This window comes from Bison bison, unplaced genomic scaffold (genome assembly GCF_000754665.1).
Source record: "Bison bison bison isolate TAMUID 2011002044 unplaced genomic scaffold, Bison_UMD1.0 scf7180017864370, whole genome shotgun sequence".
In the NCBI taxonomy this organism is placed as follows: domain Eukaryota; kingdom Metazoa; phylum Chordata; class Mammalia; order Artiodactyla; family Bovidae; genus Bison; species Bison bison.
Window position 1 is genome coordinate 10725551 of NW_011494942.1, and position 23271 is coordinate 10748821.

The 23271-nt window shown below is 39.4% G+C and overlaps 1 long non-coding RNA gene across 3 annotated transcripts in view; it reads right to left on the bottom strand.

Annotated features, from left to right (window-relative positions):
- The window catches only part of LOC105000227, a 127559-nt gene that overhangs the window by 93740 nt on the left and 10548 nt on the right, over positions 1-23271 (bottom strand). Inside the window, exon 2 of one of the 3 annotated variants that reach the window (XR_826702.1) lies at positions 11515-11665. The exons of the other annotated variants lie outside the window; for them this stretch is intronic. This is a non-coding gene — a long non-coding RNA (uncharacterized LOC105000227). The remainder of the gene's footprint in view (positions 1-11514; positions 11666-23271) is intronic. 3 annotated transcript variants of the gene reach the window in all.

Here is a 23271-nt window from a genome sequence, read left to right on the forward strand (position 1 = left end):
CAGTGATTTTGGAGCCCAGAAAATTAAAGTCAGCCACTGTTTCCACTGTTTCTTCATCTATTTCCCATGAAGTGATGGGACCGGATGCCATGATCTTAGTTTTCTGAATGTTGAGCTTTAAGCCAACTTTTTCACTCTCCTCTTTCACTTTCATCAAGAGGCTCTTTAGTTCTTCTTCACTTTCTGTCATAAGGGTGGTGTCATCTGCATATCTGAGGTTATTAATATTTCTCCTGGCAATCTTTATTCTAGCTTGTGCTTCCTCCAGCCCAGCATTTCTCATGATGTACTCTGCATATAAGTTTTTGCTTGCTGCTGCTAAGTTGCTTCAGTGATGTCTGACTCTCTGTGATTCCATAGATGGCAGCCCACCAGGCTCCCCCTTCCCTGGGATTCTCCAGGCAAGAACACTGGAGTGGGTTGCCATTTCCTTCTCCAATGCATGAAAGTGAAAAGTCAAAATGAAGTCGCTCAGTCGTGTCTGACTCAGCGATCCCATGGACTGCAGCCTACCAGGCTCCTCTGTCCATGGGATTTTCCAGGCAAGAGTACTGTTAAAAACTATTTTACTTGATATTATGTTTGAAGTAACTTCCTATTGAGAAAGTTTTTAGTAAACACTGAATTAGTAAATATTGGGTGACAAGCATTCAGAATTGACAGAAGGTATGGGTAGGGAATGGTTTAATGTCATCAGATATCAGAAGGAAGTTGGAACTATTCCATTCTTACTTTGCTTTGTCTTCTGCAGCCAAGAGAGTGAGCCAACATAGTGGGGGAGTGAAACCCACATTAGGCAAGGAAATTGGAAAAGAAATTCAGGGCCCCTTAAACTTGGTAAAAATCCAGGCTCCTGACAGAGATAGATCTATAGTTTCAAACCTGATTCCGAAACTGTGTGATCTTGGGCAAGTATTTCACCTCTTATTCCTCAGCAAGGTCATCTATAAAATGGGAATTAAAATAGAAACTATCCCATAATTTAAATAATATCCCATAGTTAGATAATATGTATAAACTTCTTAGAACAATGCCTGACCTGCTTAATACTCAATAACTGCTACTAATTATTATAATTATTATCACTAAATTATAGAAATGATTTCAGGTCTCCAGATCTAGATGAATTATACACCAGGGTAATGAACAACTGGGCTTCCCTGGTAGCTCAGCTGGTGAAGAATCTGCCTACAATGCAGGAGATCCTAGTTTGATTCCTGGGTCAGGAATATTCCCCTAGAGAAGGGATAGGATACCCACTCCAGTATTCTTGGCTACCCTGCTGACTCAAACTGTAAAGAATCTGCCTGCAAGATGGGCGACCTGGGTTCGATCCCTGGATTGGGAAGATCCTGTGGAGGAGGGCATGGGAATCCACTCCATTATTCTTGCCTGGAGAATCCCCATAGACAGAGGAGCCTGGTGGGCTACAGTTCATGGGGACACAAAGAATGACACGACGGAGCAACTAAGCACAGCACAGTGAACGACTTGCAGAAATATTTGTTGAATGATGAATACACAAAATACACTGCAGCCTGGAATCTGTAGTTTATGACTATTGTCTTGATCACAACATAACACACCTGCACTCAGACACTTACTGAAGCAATGCTGCACAAATGTCAGTCATTGGACTGTCAGCTGTATTCGTTTCCTACTTCTGCTATCATAAATTGTCATAGACTTAATGGCTTAAAAGAAGAAGAATTTGTTCTCTTACATTTCTGCAGGTCAGAAGTCTAAGTGAGTCTTATGGGATTAAAATCAGGGAGTGGTTCCTTCTTGGAGTTTCAGGGGAGAATTCATTCCTTGTCTTTCTCAGCTTCTAGAAGCCATCAGTGTTCCTTGGCTGCTGGCCTTTTCCTCCCATCACTCTAACCTCTTGCTGACCTTGCCACACCTACTTCTTTGTCTTTGACCTTTCTGTCTCCCTTTTAGAAGATCCTTGTGATTACATTAGACCCATGCAGATAATCCAGGATAATCTCTCCATCTCAACATCCCTAACTTAATCATATCTGCAAAGTCCTTTTTACCACATAAGGTAACATTCAGATTCTGGGATTTGTATGTGGACATTTGGGGGGGCCCGTTATCCATCCTACCACATCATCTTTATCATTCGAATTCTTCCATGTCTGCTTACCAACATAATATTACTTGATATTTGTCTTAAAATTTTGTTTTACTTAATTTTATCTATAAACTCAAGGTTTTGCTAGATTAGTTATATCTTTTTAAAACATATTAAAATAACATTTCAATGATTAAAATAAAATTTTGTTTATTTTCTAATATTCTCTTGGGTTTTGAGTGATATACATTTTGTATTTCAGGAAACTGATTATAAATTCTGCTATAAATTGACCTCTATTAGGGACTGGCCAATGATCTTCCCATAGTCTCAGGTAATTGGGAACATCTAGCTTAGTCTAATGAGCAGGCTTATTATCTTTTCTAAATTCTTTGAGTTCTGTCTCAATACTATTTTAGAATATATGAGTCATATTATTAAAGCCAAATATAGAAATTATTTGACCGAGCTACAGTTAGTGTCCAGTCTACTATGCTAGGGAAGGTCATTTTGTGAAAACATAATTGGGGATATGACCCATTAAAATAGAGTGTTATGCATCCAGGGAACTTGGCAGAACATGTGCATGCTCAGTGTCCAACTCTTTGTGATCCTATGGGCTGGAGCCCACCAGGCTCCTCTGTCCATGGAACTTTCCAGGCAAGAATACTAGAGTGGGTTGCAATTTCCTTCTTCCGGGGATCTTCCTGATCCAGGGATCGAACCTCCATCTTCTGCATTGCAGGTGGTTTCTTCACCAACTGAGCCACCAAGGGAAATAGATAACCAACAAGGATCTATCATATAGCAGCACATGGAAGTGGAAGTGAAAGTTGCTCAGTCATGTCTGACTCTTTGCAACCCCATGGACTGTAGCCTGCCAGGCTCCTCTGTCCATGGAATTCTCCAGGCCAGAATACTAGAGTGAGTAGCTGTTCCATTCTCCAGGGGATCTTCTCAACCCAGGATTGAACCCAGGTCTCCCTCATTGCAGGCGGATTCTTTACTGTCTGAGCCACCAGAGAAGCTCGTGGAACTCTGTTCAATGTTATGTGGCAGCCTTCACTGTTCACCTGAAACTATCACACCATTGTTAATTGACTATACTGGAATATAAAAGACTGGAGGAGGCAATGGCAACCCACTCCAGTATTCTTGCCTGGAGAATCCCATGGACAGAGGAACCTAGGAGGCTACAATCCATGGGGTCGCAAAGAGTTGGACATGATTGAGCAACTAACACACACAATATAAAAGAAAAAGTTCAAATGAAAAAAAAAAGATGTTAACAGAAATAAACAAAAATTAATTTTTCTTATAAAAATAGATTAAAAATAAAAATAATTTTTAAAAAAGTGTAGCCTAATGTATTTTATTGCCTAAGCCATAACAATGTCAGCTTTAAGGAGTAAATGAAATCAGCTCATCACTGGGACCTTAGCATTAAGATTCCTTTGCTCCTGACTTATGAAGTATGTTGATTTGAGGACTATTTGTTTTACTTCGTACTATGTCCAGTCTTATTTCAGTAAAAATATAAAAATCCTACTGTTATAGAAATTGTAATTAGGTGCATTTGAATAATTTATATGAAACTAATTCCTGAATCCTGGATTATATTTAAATTTTTTAAAATGTATTTATTTTTGGCTGTGTTAGGTTTTCACTGCTGCTCACAGGCTTTTCTTAGTTGTGGCAATTGGAGGCTACTCTCTAGCTGGGGCGCACGAGTTTTTCACTGTGGTGGCTTCTCTTGTTGCAGAGCGTGGTGTCTAGAGTGTGGGCTCCGTAGTTGGGGTTCACAGGCTTAGTTGCCTGACAGCATGTGGAATCTTCCCAAACCAGGAACTGAACCCATGTTCTCTGAATTGGCAGGTGGATTCTTAACCACTGGATCACCAGGAATGTCCTGCATTTACATTTTTAGGAAAATATTGTAGTGGACATGAGAACATGCCTCACATACCTCTAACCAGAGAACTTGATCAAGGGCTCCAGCTATGATACTCTCAGATCCATCCCTGGGTTTGCAGTGGGGCCAGGCTTCTCATGGGTTCTTTCCAATAAGGACTGAGCACTGAAGGACTTCTAAGACAGGCCATTCCTGGGAGTGCAAGACTCCTCTGGTGTCCACTTATGGCTTCAAGACTCCCTGAGGACCTTGCTGAACCTTCTTAGATCACACGATAGTTTCAGATCTTTCCATCCAGCCTTCCTTCCCTCTTTTTGTTCACTATCCTTGCACTGTGATCAAAAGAATCTCTCAGCCTTCTTTGTCTCCCTGTTCTCTCAAAGCCATTTCCCTAATTACATTTTTGTGTGTGTTTAATCCCATCTTGGCATCTAAATTTTGAAGGAGCTGAATTAACAAAGATTTTGTAAATTTCCAACCATTAAAATAATCAGAACTTTTTTTCTAAAGGCAGATATGCATCTAATTTATAGAGTGGTTGTATCACGTTGTTTGGCTGCATATTTAAAAGGAGAGGATTTTCAACCTGGGGTTGTTCTGCCTTTTGGAGTACTTTGTTAGAGGTTCTGGCTGCTGCTAAGTTGCTTCAGTCGTGTCCGACTCTGTGCAACCCCAGAAACGGCAGCCCACCAGGCTCCCCCGTCTCTGGGATTCTCCAGGCAAGAACACTGGAGTGGGTTGCCATTTCCTTCTCCAATGCATGAAAGTGAAAAAGTGAAAGTGAAGTCGCTCAGTTGTGTCCGACTCTAGCGAACCCATGGACTGCAGCCTACCAGGCTCCTCTGTCCATGGGATTTTCTAGGCAAAAGTACTGGAGTGGGGTGCCATTGCCTTCTCCAGTTAGAGGTTCCACAGTGGAACAAATAGTTAGGATCCATCAGCGTATCAATGTGGTACAGGTAGATCCAGGCCATCAAAAGACCACTGACTATTAGAACGGTGAATGATGAAACAGACTTCAGTAGCTATCATGGGCTTTGGTGATAAGACAGAGTAGAGAGAAAGAGAGTTATAATAGAGCTCAGGTGTGAAGCAATTGAGACTAGATCTTGCTGACAATTCATTTAAGATAGTACCTGGGAAAACCAAACAACTGCACTGAGAGGATAAAACCTGGCAGAGAAATGGCATAATAGAATAGTTGGCCTGAAGTTTCCTTTTGAAAAGATGGAGTGTTTCTACATAATACCCAACTTGGAGAAGATACAATACAATTAAGGTTAGGTCTTACTTAATGCTTCAGACCTTTAAACAAGGATCACTTCCATGTGTTATCCCATTTTGAGTGACAGAAATTTCATCTCTATGCCTTAAACTCCGGTGGGGCTTTAGGTTGTGACAAAGGAGTATTCTCCCATGATATAAACCTTAAATTCACGCAGCTTTTTGAAATTCCAATTTTATAATTCTAATTTCAGTCCTGATTTTTAACATATACATACACATAAGCAGACAGCTGGCAACTGCACAAAGTTTTAAGAAAAGATGAACACTCTCCACTGAACAACTTACCCTGGGGCACTCCCACCATTGAAGTGTAGCCACAAACACGGAAAGTGACTTGGTGGCCAGAGATGGCAGGATGTGGGATCCAGCTAATGGCAGTGCCCACTCCCCAACTTCAGCTACCAATTATAAGGCCAGGTTGTCACCACTGTTTCTGATTGATTTGCTACAAATTGGAGGTTCCACAAAACCAACCATGCCCTCTCCTCAACCCCACACTGATTTGATACAATAATTGGCTAGAGTGGCTCATTGTCATCCTTCAGTTGTTCAGTTGTGTCTGACTCTTTGTGACCCCATGAACTGCAGCACATCAGGCTTCCCTGACCTTCACCATATCCTGGAATTCACTCAAACTCATGTCCATGCAGTGATGCTATCTAACCATCTCGTCCTCTGTCATCCCCTTCTCCTCCTGCCTTCAATCTTTCCCAGCATCAGAGTCTTTTCAACATTTTACTTCAGTTCAGTTCAGTCGCTTAGTCATGTCCAACTCTTTGTGACCCCATGAATCGTAGCACACCAGGCCTCCCTGTCCATCACCATCTCCCAGAGTTCACTCAAACTCACGTCCATCGAGTTGGTGATGCCATCCAGCCATCTCATCCTGTTGTCCCCTTCTCCTCCTGCCCCCAATCCCTCCCAGCATCAGAGTCTTTTCCAATGAGTCAAGTCTTTGCATCAGGTGGCCAAAGTATTGGAGTTTCAGCTTCAGCATCAGTCCTTCCAATGAACACCCAGGACTGATTTCCTTTAGAATGGACTGGTTGGATCTCCTTGCAGGCCAAGGGACTCTCAAGAGTCTTCTCCAACACCACAGTTCAAAAGCATCAATTCTTCGGCACTCAGCTTTCTTCACAGTCCAACTCTCACATCCATACATGACTACTGGAAAAATTACTTACTAGATTACTAATTTATTACAAAAAGATACAAGGAAAGGCATTTCAGGTTGGAGAGAACATGTGAAAAGGAACTTCCAAGAAGAAAAGGATGCCTTTGAGGAACTGCAAGAAGCTGAAAGTTATCAGCCATCGAGGAGCATGAAATAGGGCTTGAGAGGTGGGCAGAGGCCAGATTAGACAGGAGCTTGAAGGAAATAGTACACATTTTGGTTTTTATCCTCTGGGCAATATTTAAAGCAGAATAACAATATAAACTAATTTTTGTTTTAAAAAGACTACTGACTATTGTCTACAGCAGCCACATAGGGCATTCAAATTTTCTATTGGTCATGTTTTTAAGTAAAAAAAAAAAACATATCAAATTAATTTTATTGATATGCTTTGTTTAACTCAACATATCCAAACTATCTGATCATTATCATGTTGTTGTTGTTCAGTCGCCCAGTTGTGTCTGACTCTTTGTGACCTCATGGACAGCAGCGCATCAGGTCTCCGTATCCCTCACCATCTCCTGAAGTTTGCCCAAGTTCATGTCCATTGCATAGGTATGCCATCCAGCCATCTCATCTTCTGACACCCTCTTCTCCTTTTCCCTTCACTCTTTCCCACTATCAGGGTCTTTTCCACTGAATTGGCTGTTCACATCAGGTGACAAAAATACTGGAGCTTCAGCTTCAGCATCAGTCCTTCCAGTGAGTATTCAGGGTTGATTTCCCTTAACATTGACTGGTTTTTATCTCCCTGCTGTTGAAAGGACTCTCAGAAGTCTTCTCCAGCACCACAGTTCAAAGAAATCAATTCTTTGGCTCTCTGCCTTCTTTATGGTCCAGCTCTCACAAACACACGTGACCAGTGGGAAGACCATAGCCTTGACTATATGGACCCCTGTCTGGATAGGGGTTTGATTCCTCTAGGGATTGAATATAAAAATCTGCCTGTGCATCTCTGACTGCTGCAGACCAGTCGACAGCTCTAGGGATAGATCTGAAGTTAGAGGAAGTGTTAGTCACTCAGTCACTTTAGAATCTTTGTGACTCTGTGGACTGCAGCCCACCAGGCCCCTTTGTCCATGGGATTCTCTAGACAAGAATACTGGAGTGAGTTGCTGTGCCCTCCTCCAGGGGATCTTCCCAACCCAAGGATCGAACCCAGGTCTCCTACATTGCAGGTGAATTTTTTACCATCTGAGCCACCAAGGAAGCCCAATCATTATTATAAGCAATGTTTAAAAAAAAAAACAAAAAAACATGTTGACATCTCACATTTTTTCCCCTTACTAAGTCTTTGAAATTCAGTGTGTGTTTTAAACTTACAAATATCTCAGTTCAAGCAAGCAGCATTTCCAGTGCTCTGTAGCCACATGTGGCTGGGTGGCTACCAGATAGACAGTGCAGCACTAGAGAATAAATCAGAGGGGCTGCAGTGGAAGCAACAGCCCAGTTTGGAGGCTACTGCAAAAGTCCAGTGAGACAAGCACTGCTCAGATTAGGACAGAAACAACAGAGATGGCAGAAAATGATTTGAGATCAGTCTCAAATTTGAGACTGATTTGAGATCAGTCTGGAAGGAGTTAAGAGAAGTAGACATGAAGGAATGTGAGGGAAAGGCTTAGAAGGTGAAATACAACCAGAAATAAGCCCTAGGATAATTCTAAGACTGTTCCAAATTAATGCTTTGATGTTGAATTTCCTCTAGGGCCTTAGCAGGATATATTTTTACTGTCACTTATGATTGTATTATTTTCCTTTTTATATCTACTTTCATTTTTGATCAACTGCTTTTATGCATTGGTCTGCTTCAAAATTCCTATTTCATCTTCCATTCACCTGTATATTTAATTCAATTTGATTTAACAGAAATTGTTTTGAGTGACCAATTTGTGCTAGGTTTTGTGCTGAACATAGAGAAGATAAAGAAAATAAGGAAGGATGTCTATATAAAGAAAAGCTTCCCTGGTGGCTCAGATGGGAAAGAATCTGCCTGCAATGCAGGAGACCCTATCCCTGAGTCTGGAAGATTCCCCAGAGAAGGGAATGGCTACCCATTCCAGTATTCTTGCCTGGAGAATTCCATGGACAGAGGAACCTAGAGGACTACAGTCCATGGGGTTGCAAAGAGTTGGACATGACTGAGCGACTAACACTCTCACTTTTCTATATTAAGAAGCTAAGTATAATATATGAAACCTAAAGCATTTACTCTCGTTGTCCCAGTTGCCTTGGTTGTTTAACAATAAAGCATATCCTATTCTCATCCAGCATAGTCTCAGAGGATTGTGTACACCCCTGAATTTGGCAGTGTCTGATCATTCAGTCAGGGTCAGTCAGAATGACAAAAATCACTCTACAGATTTTGCATGAAACATGATTTAACGGTAGGGAATTAAAGATTTACCAAACCATTACAAGGGCTAAGACAGCAAAGGTCAGGAAAGCCCCTGCAAGCTTTCAGGAAATTTACAAGTACAAAAATTATCAGGAAAGCTGCTTCCTGGATCTCAGCTGTTTCAACAAATAAAATGATTCTTAGGACGTCTTTTGGGAACCACTGGCAACACCCACTGTGAACCATCCATCAACCCTCACTTGCCTGCCTATGGCTGATGCTGTAGAATAATGGAGTTCCTCTTTAGCTTGGGATTCTGGGAAATGTAGTTTCAGGGTTCCTCCCCGTGATACAAGGGAGATACAGAAAAGGGGTGGGCATGAAGATGAGATATACAACCAGGCATGGGTAGATTGTGCATGTAGTTGGTTCTGGGGTAAAAATTGCACATCTGTAAGCCTCAAATACTCTGTTTCAATTTAGTGCTGCCAAATAAATTTTCAACTAAATTTCTAACATTTAAATCTTGAATTATGCTTTGTTTTTTTTTTCCCCAAAATCAGAAGGTAACTTAAGGTGTTTGAAAACAACTAAACCCTAAAAAAAGTATTCAGAGATTGAATATACAAATAGGAAACAGCCAGAAAACTGCATATAAAAACAGAACTTTAGTCCAAAATCTGCAGCAAGCTGCCTAGGAAACCAAACCCTTTATGTATAATAAACATCCCAAGACGCCAGCCAGCTATAAGTCAGATGTGAGAAAACCAGATTGCTATCTCTGGTGACAATCCAGAAAACTAAACAGTAACTGCTGTAACAGTCAGGCCACTTGACCCCAAATGGCCAGGGCTTGATTAATAACTGATTAATAACTTGATTAATAAGCTTCCCTCATTTTTGTGCCCACTCCCAACTTAGTACCAACCAGGGAAAGTTAAGTGTATACCCCTGATCAATCACATAAGATGCCCATTTCTAGCTAAGCCTGCCTACAGCTTCTCCATGCCAATAGCACTCAGTCATAGTATACCTGCAGCCTTTCTTTTTTCCACTATAAAGCTTTCCCACTTTGCTTTTCTCATTTGCTTGGTTTTCTTTTTTTCCCCCACAGTATTAATCAAGGTAGGATGTGATCTAAGAAGAAACGGTATTGAATAAGGTAAATACCATATACATTTCTAGGCACCAATTTTCTCCTAAGTAGCAGGCAGTATGGTACAATGGATAAGTGATTGAATTCTGGAATCAGAAAACCAGACTTTAAATCCTACCATTTTCACAGTCTAGATGTGCTATCCAGATTATTTGCTTAACCTTGATGGCTTCGGTTTTCTCATCAATTATGTGCTCAGTTGCTCAGCTGTGTTTGGCCCCATGAACGGTAGCCCGCCGGGCTCCTCTGTCCATGGAATTTTTCAGGCAAGATTATTGGAGCGGGTTATTTCCTACTCCAGGGGATCTTTCTGAGCCAGGGATCAAACTAGCATCTCTTACGTCTCCTGCATTGGCAGGAGGGTTCTTTACCACTAGTGCCACCTGGAAAGCCCTTTTCTTACCAACAAAGTGGCTAAAATGATGGTATCTATTATTTAGGGTTGTTCGCTGGATTGAATCAGGTTATGGCTGTAAACTGCATTATTTAATTTGGTATTATCATTATGTTCTCTTTCCAAGCTCATGACCTCCATTTTGGTCCACATATAAATTACCTCTTCCTTCATCATCCTTCCTCTATCTGATCCTTCCTTCAGCTCACTGAACATAAGCAACCAAATAAATCTTCTTCAACTGTTACCATCTCATTCCCTTACTCAAAAATTCTCAGGGCCATTAAAGACATCTATAACCTACCTTTCCACAAGTTCTCATAGTCTCTTGTACAAGAAGGACCTTCTGCTGTAGCCAAATGTGTATATCCATTTATCTAGAGATATCCCCCAAAGTCTCACACACAAGACCATTTTCCCTCCCACTTTTCATATTTGGAGTAAACTATACTTCCTTTCTCAATGTCTGAATCCTACATTTCATTTATGGTCCAGCTCAAATCCTCTCACCCCATTAAACCTTATCACACCACTGCATTCTACAGAAATTTCTTTCTCTCTAGAGTCCTAAAATTTTACTAAGCTCACTAAATTATATCCTGATTTGCAATAAATATGTCTTTTCATAAATGTGTATCAAAACCTAAGGGAGAGGATAATATTCCTGAAGGCAGGGCCAATAGTTTATTCTTTCTGGTGTATTGCCATATACCCACACATAATAATAATAATTGCTATTCAAGACTAATTATGTTTCTGTTGCCTTGCCAAACACTTCATTTTATCTGATTTATTTCTCTCCAGAGCTCTTGAGGGAGGGGTTATAATTAGCCATTTATCAGGTGAGAGAATTTGAACATAGAAAAGTTGAATTATTTGCCCAAGGTCACAGAAATAGTAATGATGAATCTGAGCCACCTAGGAATCTGTGACTCCACATCTTATGCAATTAATTAACATTCTGTGGATTGATTAAACATACTGCTTTATGAGATCCTGCCAGATAATGCATATAAATTTCCTCTCTTTATTGCCAGTGTCTCCTTGGAAAACCCAAATACAGGATTCACTTTAGAGATTGTGTATTTCTACAATGGAATCAATTTCCAGAGACATTTCTCTTAAACTTGTAGATAGAAATCTTGAAACAATCAGGAAAATATCAGAGAGCACATTTACTTAGCCATGTAAGTTGTTCAGAATTAAGATGCTGGAGAAGACATCACGTCAGGTTTATGGTTTCTTCATGTTTGCCGTTCATTCCTATTTTGAGCAGAATTTCGTGCCACTGTTCGTTGCTGGATTTTAGGATACAATTCTCAGGTTCCAGCTAAGAAGAGGGATAGCTTTTATTTACACCATTTCAAAAATATATGAATATCAAAACTAACATAAAATTTTAAATATTGAATATACTATGACATTAGTGTGAAAGAGGGTGTTTTTGGCTTTTTGGTTTGTCTTTCTCAATAATCATTCATTTTCAAAACGGTTTGGGAAAGTAGGAAGATGGTAGAGTTAGGAAAAAAAAAAAAACACACAAAAAACCTTGTCCAGAGTATCTTACAGTATGAATTTTTCAATCAGAGAAGCACATGGACTCTTGACAGTCTTCCTGAATATTAAAAACACCACCTATATTTTAAAACTTGATCCTTCAAGGATGTTAAACTGACCTAGCTCTTTCTGCAATCCATGGTGTGGTAACTTGGGAAAATCCAATCCTGAAAAAAATTCTAACCCAAAGAGTATAAAGTTAAACAGGGATCTTTCTCAAAATACACTTAAAAGTATAAAGATGCCATGTCTTTATTCTTGTTTGTTCTATAAAAATACAAATGTATAGGAAGGAAATGATAATTTCAATCAACATTCACTGGTAATTAAAAGCAACTGTAGTCCTCGGGCTGTTTCTTTCCAATATGATCCAGTGATCAGAAGGAATTGGAAATGATTACATTTTAACTAGAAACACATTTCTGTCCACAACGGAGCTCTGAAGCATGAAAAAGACACAGTGGTGGACCCTGTTTGTGTTTCCATCTGGGGCTCTAATTTGAACTTCAGTGCTTATTCTCTCAGACTTCTGGCTGTGCAAAGATCCAGAAAGTCAAAGCCAGCATATTCTTTTACCCTGTTTCATGCAAAAAATAAAATAAAATTCCATGGCAAACAATTACCATGTTTGCCTTTTGTGGAATGGCTCTATTTAAATCCATTATAGGTTAAACAAGAGCACTTGTAAAATTCACAGCTCAGAGTTAATCTGGCTATATCCCAGGGCACCCAATCTGAAAAGCAAGTGATTGCAAGCACTCTTGGGAAGGAAGTTAGCAATGGCCTATAATGCAAAACAGTCTGGAACGATTACATTTAGCTTGGTTTTCAAATTAAGAAATTCATCCCATGGTTGGTTTTTCATTTGAAAGCCTTCTTCAAGTCCCATTAAAAATGCTCATCTATTTCTGATACTCAGTTAGTGCATCCAAATGATATCATCATTAGCGATAAGGGGAAAAACAGTGAACACTGTAGTGCCTTATGCCAGGAATTATTTGGTCATGGAAAGTACCTGGAGGTGCTTGTAGTTGCTACAACTTCACAACTCTGGACTGGGAATTCTGTTTTCTGTGGCCAGGAGGGAACGGTGAATTCACAGAAGTCCTGATGGGGAAAAAGAGGACGCCCTGTGGCCCTTAAAGAACTTGGCAACTTACTGTATTTGATATGAAATGTACATCCTTTTCTTTTCTTAGTGTAAAATGCACCAAGGGCTTCCCCAGTGGCTTAGTGGGTAAAGAATCTGCCTGCAATGCAGGAGATACAGGAGGTGTGGGTTCAATCCCTGGGTTGGGATGATCCCCAGGAGGAGGAAATGGCAACCCACTCCAGTATTCTTGCCTGAAAAACCCCATGGACAGAGGAGCCTGATGGGCTACAGGCCATGGAGTTGTGAAGAGTCGAATACGACTGAGTGAATAAGCGTGCAAATGCACAAGAGTCTTTTTGATCCATGAGTCTCAGCTCCTCATTCTTATACTGAGAATCTAATAGCTATTTAGAATATTTTATAAAAAAAAAAAAATCAAAGGATGTGATATCACTCTCAGAGCATTTAAGATTTCTTTCTGAGGTATGAAAACTGAATGCCTATTAAAATAATGAGTATGAGCCACCAAACCCTATCCATGATCATTCAGTGTCTTTATTACCAAAACACTTTCCTCAGGAAGATAAAGGGGAGAAATGCTCTAACGGGAAAAGCATATTATGATTCATGGGAACAAGCTGATGTTCTCTGATGGCATACTCTTGTCATTCATTTCATTTCACAAGTGCCTATATAATGCTTGCCTCCTATGTTCCACGTGCTGTTCTCAGCACTTGACAAATATTCATACATTTAATGTCATGTCTCATGTCAACACGATGTAGGTGGTGTAGATACAATTATTAACCCCACTTTACAGATAATGAGACTGAAAGACAGGTTAAATAACTTGCCTATGATCAGACAATTGTGGAGCCAAGATTTTGAAGCCTTGCAGTTATGTTTATTCAAAACTCTCATGGTGTGAACAAGCACACGGATCATCGATAAAAGCTGTTAAGTGCTATGGTCTTTGAGAGCAAATGGTAAAGTCGTTTTGTATTTGGTTGTATAAATTTTATAGCTTGGAGGTGGTTTTTCGTGTTTGTCATGTTAAAGGACAAAACTTTCTAATGCTGCCATAAAATCTCTAGCTATACACGATAAGAAAAATGTACATAAGTCAGATATTGTTTCTGTACAGCTTTTCTTATTGGCATGCAGTGTCTAGATCTTTAAAATTTAGTGCTAAAATGAAAAATAGAAAAATAAGTGATGTATATATTGTAATATATCACATTTATGCAAATTAAACACATGCAACGTGAAACCATAATATGTGTTTACAAGTACACATGAAAAAAAAAGAAAGGATATCTGGCAAACCTTAGAAGAATTCAAAGAAAACAGGACCAGAGCTTTACAGGGAATGTTAATCATGAACTGAGGCTGGTATTTAACTTAACCCTCTGATTCCAAGACTGAAGCTGAGAGAAAGAATCCATCTAAATATTTATCCATGCATGTACTGAATTCATTTATCTAAGCAGTCATTCACACCAACAAGGGAAAGTGAGAAAGTTTTCTGTGTTACTGATTAGATTATTAGATCATTTTATTATGTAACAATTATATAATTAAGGATCCTAAAGAGTTGATAGCCTAAGAAGATGTTTATATCAATTTGTGTTGTTTGAGTTGCAAACTGAACAACATTCTAACTTAAAGGAAGAGCTACAAACCATCATTTTATCAAAAAATGAATAAATTGGGCTCATCACTTCAAGGAAAATAACTGACATTTGGTAACAATGATAAAATTTAAGCTTTCAAATAATAATTTGAATAATAATATCAGTTATTTTCCTTGAAGTGACAGGTCCACTTTATTCATTTTTTGATTAAAAAAAAACAAATTGTTTATAGATATTCCTTTAGGTAAAAATGTTGTTCTGCCTGCAACTCAAACAATGGCTTTTCCTATATGCAATCATTGCATTTGGGTATACAGTAGTGCTTAATGTGTACACTCTATTTGAAAGACATGCACTCAAGGGCTGAGATTTAATGCATTTTCACTGCTTCATCAAGGACATGGTAAGACTTGCATCTTTTTAACCTGAGTGCATGGCAATGAAGAACACGATGTCTGGGGCTCCCTACTTGATTTCTGCAAAGGCACCAGCAGATGTCCCTACCACTGGTGCAGATGTTAACACAGTGAATAGAGAATGACATCATAGCATCATTACAAAAATAATTTCAATGTCACAGGGTCCCCAGAGGTCCACAGACCACACTAGTCAAACTTAGCCCCACAAGAATTCACATGCTAAACATATCTTAAAATAACTAATGAAAAGTGAATCAGGTACTTCCTGAGTTTCAAATAAGAATAAATCTGGAGATTTCAGGGCCATCTGTTCCTTAATTAAATTATGTGCCTGAGTGATATCTGGAGCATCAATATTTTTAAAAGTCAAACACTTGAGGAAATTTTCAAACTTTCTTAATTTCCTATTCCTAAAGAAGTTCACAGCTTCCTCAATGAGACTGTGAGTTAAATCACAGAACAAGTCTTTTTCTTTATGGCTTAATCAGAAGATAGTTCTAAGGCTGTTTCAGACCTGAGCTGAGTCACCGATCAATACTTAATCAGCCCACAGACTACAGTTCACTCAATCGGTTTTGAGGGAGTCATTCATTCAACTCTGGTTCCCAGATTGTCCCTACTACATTAAAATCCACAGAAACTTTGCCAGAAGTGTTCTAGCTCTTGCCCTAGAGGCAGACTCTCAGGCTCCTGAAATTGATATTTGGAGGATAGTTTCAGTTTCTGCACCCGCCTCCCCACCACATCCCCCTTTGTTTCTGTGGTAAAGGACTGTGCTCTTTTAATACCAGGCAGGTAAGGGAAGTACAAGTGCCTTACAACACTTAATAATTCATTGAAAGCATGAGTAAATCGTAAATCTCACTTCCTTCAGTTAGTGAACACTTCCTGATAGCCTCGTGGAGACACTGGACTGCATGCGGAAAATCAGAAGCAAGAATAATAGAGACAATTATAGCGGAGTCCCTTGGACAGCAAGGAGATAAAACTAGTCAATCCTAAAGGCAATCAACCCTGAATATTCATTGGAAGTTCTTAGCCTCCATAAACCGAAAACATGTTTGAGAGGAACAGCTCAGACCCATATGAAAAGGGCAATGCTCCAATGCTTTGGCCACATGATGTGAATAGCTGACTCACTGGAAAAGACCCTGATGCTGAGAAAGATTGAAGGCAGAATGAGAAGAGGGCAGCAGAGGATGAGATGGTTGGATGGTATCACCGATTCAATGGACATAAACTTGGGTAAACTCTGGGAGATGGTGAGGGACAGGGAAGCCTGGCATGCTGCAGTCCATGGAGTCATAAAGAGTTGACACAGCTTGGCGATTGAACAACAGTAAGCCACTGAAAAGTCAAATGACTGTTTCCAGGTCAGCACTGTTCCTATAACTCCACACTCTCCTGGCTGTATGGCTTTACACTCAATGGTCCTCCAGCCTGGAAACTTCTTCCCTCAGCTTTTTAAACTTAATGTCTTTCTGCTCAAATGTTACCTTAGCAGGGAGACTTCATTCTACCTAAAATAGCTCCTCCCCACCTTCTGTTTCTTACCATGTTTTAGAGGGACAGGGACTATCACCAAATGACATGTTACATGTTTGTCTAATATTATCTCTTTGCTCCATTTGAATATAAGTTCTCAAGATCAAGGACTTACTCTTTATTCACTGTTGTATCTCAAAACCTCGAAGTTCCCGCTACCTACTAGGACATATTAAATATTTGCTGATTGAATGAACAAATAGATGAATGCTATAGCAGCTCACTCCTTGGAAGTAAAGCTATGACAAACCTACACAGCGTATTAAAAAGCAGAGACACCAGTTTGCAGACAAATGTCTATACTGTCAAAGCTATGGGTTTTCCAGTAGTCATGTGCGGATGTGAGAGTTGGTCCATAAAGAAGGCTTAGTTCTGAAGAATTGATGCTTTTGAATTGTGGTGCTGGAGAAATCTCTTGAGAGTCCCTTGGACTGCAAGGAGATCAAACCAGTCAACCCTAAAGAATATCAAACCTGAATATTCATTGGAAGGACTGTTGCTGAAGCTGAAGCTCAAATACTTTGGCCACCTGATGGGAAGAGCTGACTCATTAGAAAAGACCCTGATGCTGGTAAAGATTGAAGGCAAAAGAAGGGTGGGCAGAGGATGCATTGGTTAGATAACATCATGGACTCAATAGACATGAATCTGAGCAAACTCCAGGAGACAGTGGAGGACAGAGGAGACTTGTGCACTGCAGTCTGTGGGGGTCATGTAGAGTCAGACACAACTTGGCGACTGAACAACAAGAGCAGCTCAGAGCAGGAAGAGGAGATGAGAGGCACTAACCAGGTGGTGAGGAATTATTTCATGGGTTGAAGTTTGAGCTGCATCTTGAAGGGTGTCTCTCATATGTTGGGTCAATGAACAAAGAGGCCTACTTGTCTTACAGGACTCAAGGGAGATGCCATCTTCTCAACAAGCCTTGTTGGGACCTCTAGAACTGGATGAGTTGCTACTGCTTTTGTATCCCCTAATTCTCCATGCTCTCACTGGAGTAGAATTCACTCCAGTGGATCTTATTTCCTCCCTACTTGTCTGGCTGCTCCAGTAGAATATTTGCTCTGGGATGATAAAGGCAGTATCTTATCTTATTCCTAATTGCATATCCAGCCATATCACAGATCCTGCTACCCCATAAGTGCTCATTGACTGTGTTATTGATGAACTAGGCAGAGAGCTCACATAGAGGAGTGAAAAGCAGGCATGGACCAAATCAAGAGGATTTGTAGAGCTATGAAATGGAGTTTGGGTTTTGATCAGTGAGATGCTGTGATAATCTATCATCTTAGCAAGGCCATAGGAACATGTGTGCATAGTGAAACAAGTGAAGAAAAAAAATCCAGTCAGAGACAAATTGTAACCATACTGCAATGATCTAGGCACAAGATAATGAAGGCCTGGACCAGGCCTGGTGGCAATGGGAATGGTCGTGAAGAAACAGATGTAGTCAAGGTCCTGGTGACTGATTTGATGTTCAGAGCAGCCATAGGTGATGGCATGTTCTAAGCTTGGGTGACTATGAAAGGGTGATGCAATCACTGTATCTTATGTTTCAACTCTTAATCCTAAGGTTCTTAAGAAAAGAAAATTTGGCAATATTTTCCCTGTGATGGCACAATTTCTTTGTCTTAGGTATACTTAATACTAGAATCTGTCAGAATTCATTTATGTAGCCTATATCCTAATACTAAGCTTTTAGACAAAACTTTAAAATTCTAAGACTAAATTTCTCTCCTGATTGCTGTCAGTTACTTATCAAAAGAAATCAACTCCAGGAGATGACAGAATTCAGAGCTTTAAGAAACCTCAAGCAGACAAAGCAAACAGGATCTATCCCTCACAACAATGACTAAGGCAGAATCTGGGCTCAGTGAGTCACAGGCCAGGAGGAGGTGGGTGAGTAGAGGAGATGGGAGCACAGGTACTGGTGTTTTTCCTATTTCTGCCTTAGAGGTCAGCTCTGGTGCCTTCTCTTTTATATAATCAGAAAGTTGCAGTAAGGTGGAGAAGAAGGACAAGCTACCTAAAAATCAGCTGCATCCAAATTTCATGGACTTCACTGAGGAAGAATAGTTTTCCTAGAGAAATATAGAATGAGCCTGCTATTAGCCAGAGAAAGTAGATGTTGGGTACACTGAGATGGCAGCCATCCACACTCAACCTCGTTCCAGTCAAAGTGGATTTTCTGTAAGGAAACATGCTGATTGAAATTGAATTTGGGAGACTGGGATTGGCACACATACACTATTGACACTATGTATAAAATAGACAACCAATGAGAACCTACTGTACAGCCCAGGGAGCTCCGCTGAATGCACTGTAATGATCTGAAGGGGAAGCAAGTCCAAAAGGGAGGGCCAAAGAGCTACCCACTCCAGTACTTTTGCCTGGAGAATCCCATGGACAGAGGAGCCTGGCAGGCTACAAGTCCACGGGCTGCAGAGTCAGACACGACTGAGTGAATAATGTATATGTATATGTACAGCTGATTCATTTTCCTGTATAGTAGAAACTAATACAACATTGCAATGCAAATATTATTGCTGTTGTTCAGTTGCTCAGTCATGTCCAACTCTTTTTGACTTCATGGACTGCAGCATGCCAGGCTTCCCTGTCCATCACCATCTCCCAGAGCTTGTTCAAACTCTTAGACAGACCTTTGTTGGCAAAGTAATGTCTCTGCTTTTTAATATGCTATCTAGGTTTGTGATAGGTTTTCTTCCAAGGAGCAAGTGTCTTTTAATTTCATGGCTGCAGTCACCATCTGCAGTGATTTTGGAGCCCAAGAAAATAGTCTGTCACCATTTCCATTGTTTCTCCATCTATTTGTCACGAAGTGATGGGACCAGAGGTCATGATCTTAGTTTTTGAACACTGAGTTTTAAGCCAGCTTTTTCACTTTCTTCCTGCTCCTAAATTGGAGAAACTATACTCCAATAAAAATTAATTTTAGAAAAAGAAAAAAAGAAACTGGACCTGGAATGTCTTCAGGAAATGAGGCAGTTAGAAAGACTCTGTTCTACCTCTCTTCCTTCTTTGCTTCTCTCTGCATATCCTTCCTGTTCTTTCTGAAAGATTTCTTCAGCTTCAGCATAGATTTTGCTTTCTCCTGACTTTAACTTTTCAGGACCCTGACTCTGTGGTATACCATCTCTTACTATTCTCCTTCAGTTTCTGCTAATTGCCTCTTTCTCTTCGGTTCCTAGTTTCAAATTCCAAAGGAAGGAAACTGTTGCTAAGGTCATTCGTGTCAAAGGTGATACACCATCCACTAGACATTGCTATCTATGGATTTCCTACTAGCCCAGTGCTAATTCGTATTCCAATCAGCCTAGTGAGAGTAGGGGGAAATTTTTTTCTTAATCCCCTTGGCCACACCATAGGTAGCAAAATTTCCATTAACAGAGTTTGTTGGAAGGACAGTTTTTGCTAAATAATCTCTCACAAGTAAAGAACCAAGTGTGATATCAAGTACATTCCCCTAGTACCTTATACTTTCTCACTCTCCAAATTAATGACTTCACCCCTTCTAATACCCTCTCACCACTCACTCTCACTGCATTCTTCCCTAGAACATATGTGAAATAAAAAGGGACTACTTTATTTTCTTTTCCCTAAATCCACCAGCCTCTGGTCCTATCCAAGGCTGTACCCACCGCTTGTGCTTTGAATCCCACCCTACTTCCCTTCCCAAGAATTTCCCTCCCATTATTATCAGTTTTCTAAAATATATTGTATATGTCATTATGTATTTATTATCAGTGTTTTCCCACTTATGTCTCCCCACTATAAAATAGGCTCCTTGAGATAAGAATGCCGTCTACAATCTAACACTATTTCCAACACCTGAATTACTTAATCTCAATTAATTTTGTGGTCTGTTTGACTAATTTGAGTATGGTAGATGATCAATAAATAGGACTACTCTTTCTTGTATTCCCTTTAACTTCATTCAGTGTTTACTAGGCAATAATTTCTGTTTATAGAAACTTTCCATAAACAAAATACAGAGACAAATCTATTCAGTAAAAAAGAATCTTTACATTGTTGGTCTTGAAGATGAGTAACAAGCTGATGTGCATGTATTTTCCAAAAAGATGAATGTGTTTTCCTGATGTATTTTTCGAGATTCATTTCGCTTAATCAATCACTATCTTCAAATTGATGTGCTTTGTGTTATGCACATAGAAGAAATAAACGCTTTACTCTCAGGGAGCTTATAATCTAGTAGGATAACCACAGTTTCATGTATAAGAATGCTTATCACACTTTGGTTTATAAAAAGAAATTTTTGAAATAATCCTTTCAAATGTCCGATCAAAATATGAGTCAAATAAATTGTATTTGTAAAGAAGGCTATTTATTGTAACATTTCTTTGATAGTAAAAGATCAGGAAGAATCCAAATTGTGTTCTATTGTGCACTGGTTGAATAAACGAAGGTCACACCAACGAAATGAGTACAATGCAGTTGTGATCACAAAGATACATCGTTAGAGGAGAAAAGCGGTGTGTATAGTATGTGCATACTATACCATCTTATAGCTAAGAAAGAGAGGCAATACAAACACACACACACACACACTTTTTTATTTTAGAAATGCTAAGATAAACCAAAAGCTATAACAATGTTTACCTTTAGTGAGAATGGGAATTGGGTAAGGGAATACAGATGGAAGTTAGATTTTCAAAATATTTTGCAGATTTTACTTTGGAAACATATAAATGCTTTACAGCATTCTAAAAAATAAGAACTTAAAAAAATCAACCCCAAAGTTAGAATGCTAAAAGAAAAAAATATTTTTTGAGTTTGTCACTTAACCACTCAGGGAAGAGTTATTTCAAAGTGACTTTAAAACAGTAATTTTGCTTTAAAACAGCAAAATTTATCCTCAGTGGGATATATTCTGTGTGCTTAGTTGCTCAGTTCATGTCTGTTTTTGACCCCATGGATTATAGCCGCCAGGCTCCTCTGTCCATGGGGATTCTCCAGGCAAGAATAGGAGTGAGTTGCCATGCCCTCCTCCAGGGGATCGTTCCAAACCAGGGATGGAACCCAGGTCTCCTGCACTGCAGGCGGATTCTTTACTGTCTGAGTCACCAGGGAAGCCCTAAAGACAAAATAAATGCAAAAAAAAAAAAAAAATTCTCCCCAATAATCAAAGCTCTTTTCAATAACCATGTTGTTAGAACTAATATATTCTTCTTTGGAAATTTTTATTTTGTTGTTTAGTTGCTAAGTCGTGTCTGATTCTTTTGGGGCCCCATGGACTGTAGCCCACCAGGCTCCTCTGTCCGTGGATTTCCCAGGCAAGAATACTAGAGTGGGTTGCCATTTCCTTCTCCAGGGGATACTGACAAACCAGGGATTGAACCCGTGTCTCAGCATTGGCAGACGGATCATTTACCACTGAGCCATCAGGGAAGCCCTCGAAATTTTTATAAGACAAAGCAAATACATAATTACACTATTTTTTTTAGAAACCAAGTTTTTCAGTGAAGGAGATAAAAGATACAAGTACAAATTGAATAGATAGAAACTCAGTAATCAGAATTTGAGTTGAAAATATCAGCATGAATTTCTCAACTCTTTTTCTAGCTTTGACCTCCTGAAAAGGTCCAGGAACAAAAATGACCCAGTAACTAGACTGGGTGTTCTAAATACCATTCTCTGTGAAAAAGAACACTGAAGATGATCTGAGATCTAGGTCAGAAATGTTCAAAATGAGAGTGGATCATCTGGTTGAACCAGAAAGTCCTGAAAAAAAACCAAGATCTAATTTGAAAATGTTCTCACTGCTCAAAGATAGAATAATTTAAACACAGAAATGAATAACAACAACAGTAGACTGAAACATAATAAATATGTTTTAAGACCATTTGTTTACAAGAATACTTAGAAGTCCACTGGTGAACATTGCCCAATGTTAAGGAATTAGCTTAGTATTCTGAAAATTGATGAAGGAAGGAGCCAAGAATTTATATGCCTTTCCTATACTCTGGGGTTGGGAAGATACCCTGGAGAAGGGACTGGCAACCCATTCCAGTATTCTTGCTTAGAGAATCCCATGGACAGGAGCCTGGCAGGCTACAGCCCACAGGGTCAGAAAGAGTTGGACATGACTGAGCAACTAATACACACACACATACTTTAAGATAACCACGTAGTTGATGTAGGAAAGCTATCCTTTATAGAAGAATTCTAGTTAAAAAGTGAAGAATAAATTATAGAATTAGATTATCTCAATTTTGCAATCCTTAATGGAATAATTGGTTTAGGTGTTAATCATAAATGGCTATTCAAATTGTTAGGTGAAATGCTGATGAAATGGAAAGGTTATATAATGAAAAGATTTGGCTGACATTATTTAACAAAAATTGATCAATATCAACATCACAAAATTAGAGACAATGAAGCATTATATCCTCCTAACATGATGCAATAAGAAGTACACAGTGACATCTAGGAAGTATTCTTGTAAAATGAAACCTGAATCTTATTAATTTATAGAAAACAAAGAGCTGAGGAACATAGTAAATGACACCACAGGGACACAAATCAGCAAAATTCGCAATGTGAGATACTCTATAATTTTTTTCAACTAATAAATTGCAATAAAAATAAACAGAAGAAAAATGAACCTGTATACTAAAAGAACACTGGAGACATAAACACCAAATGCTAT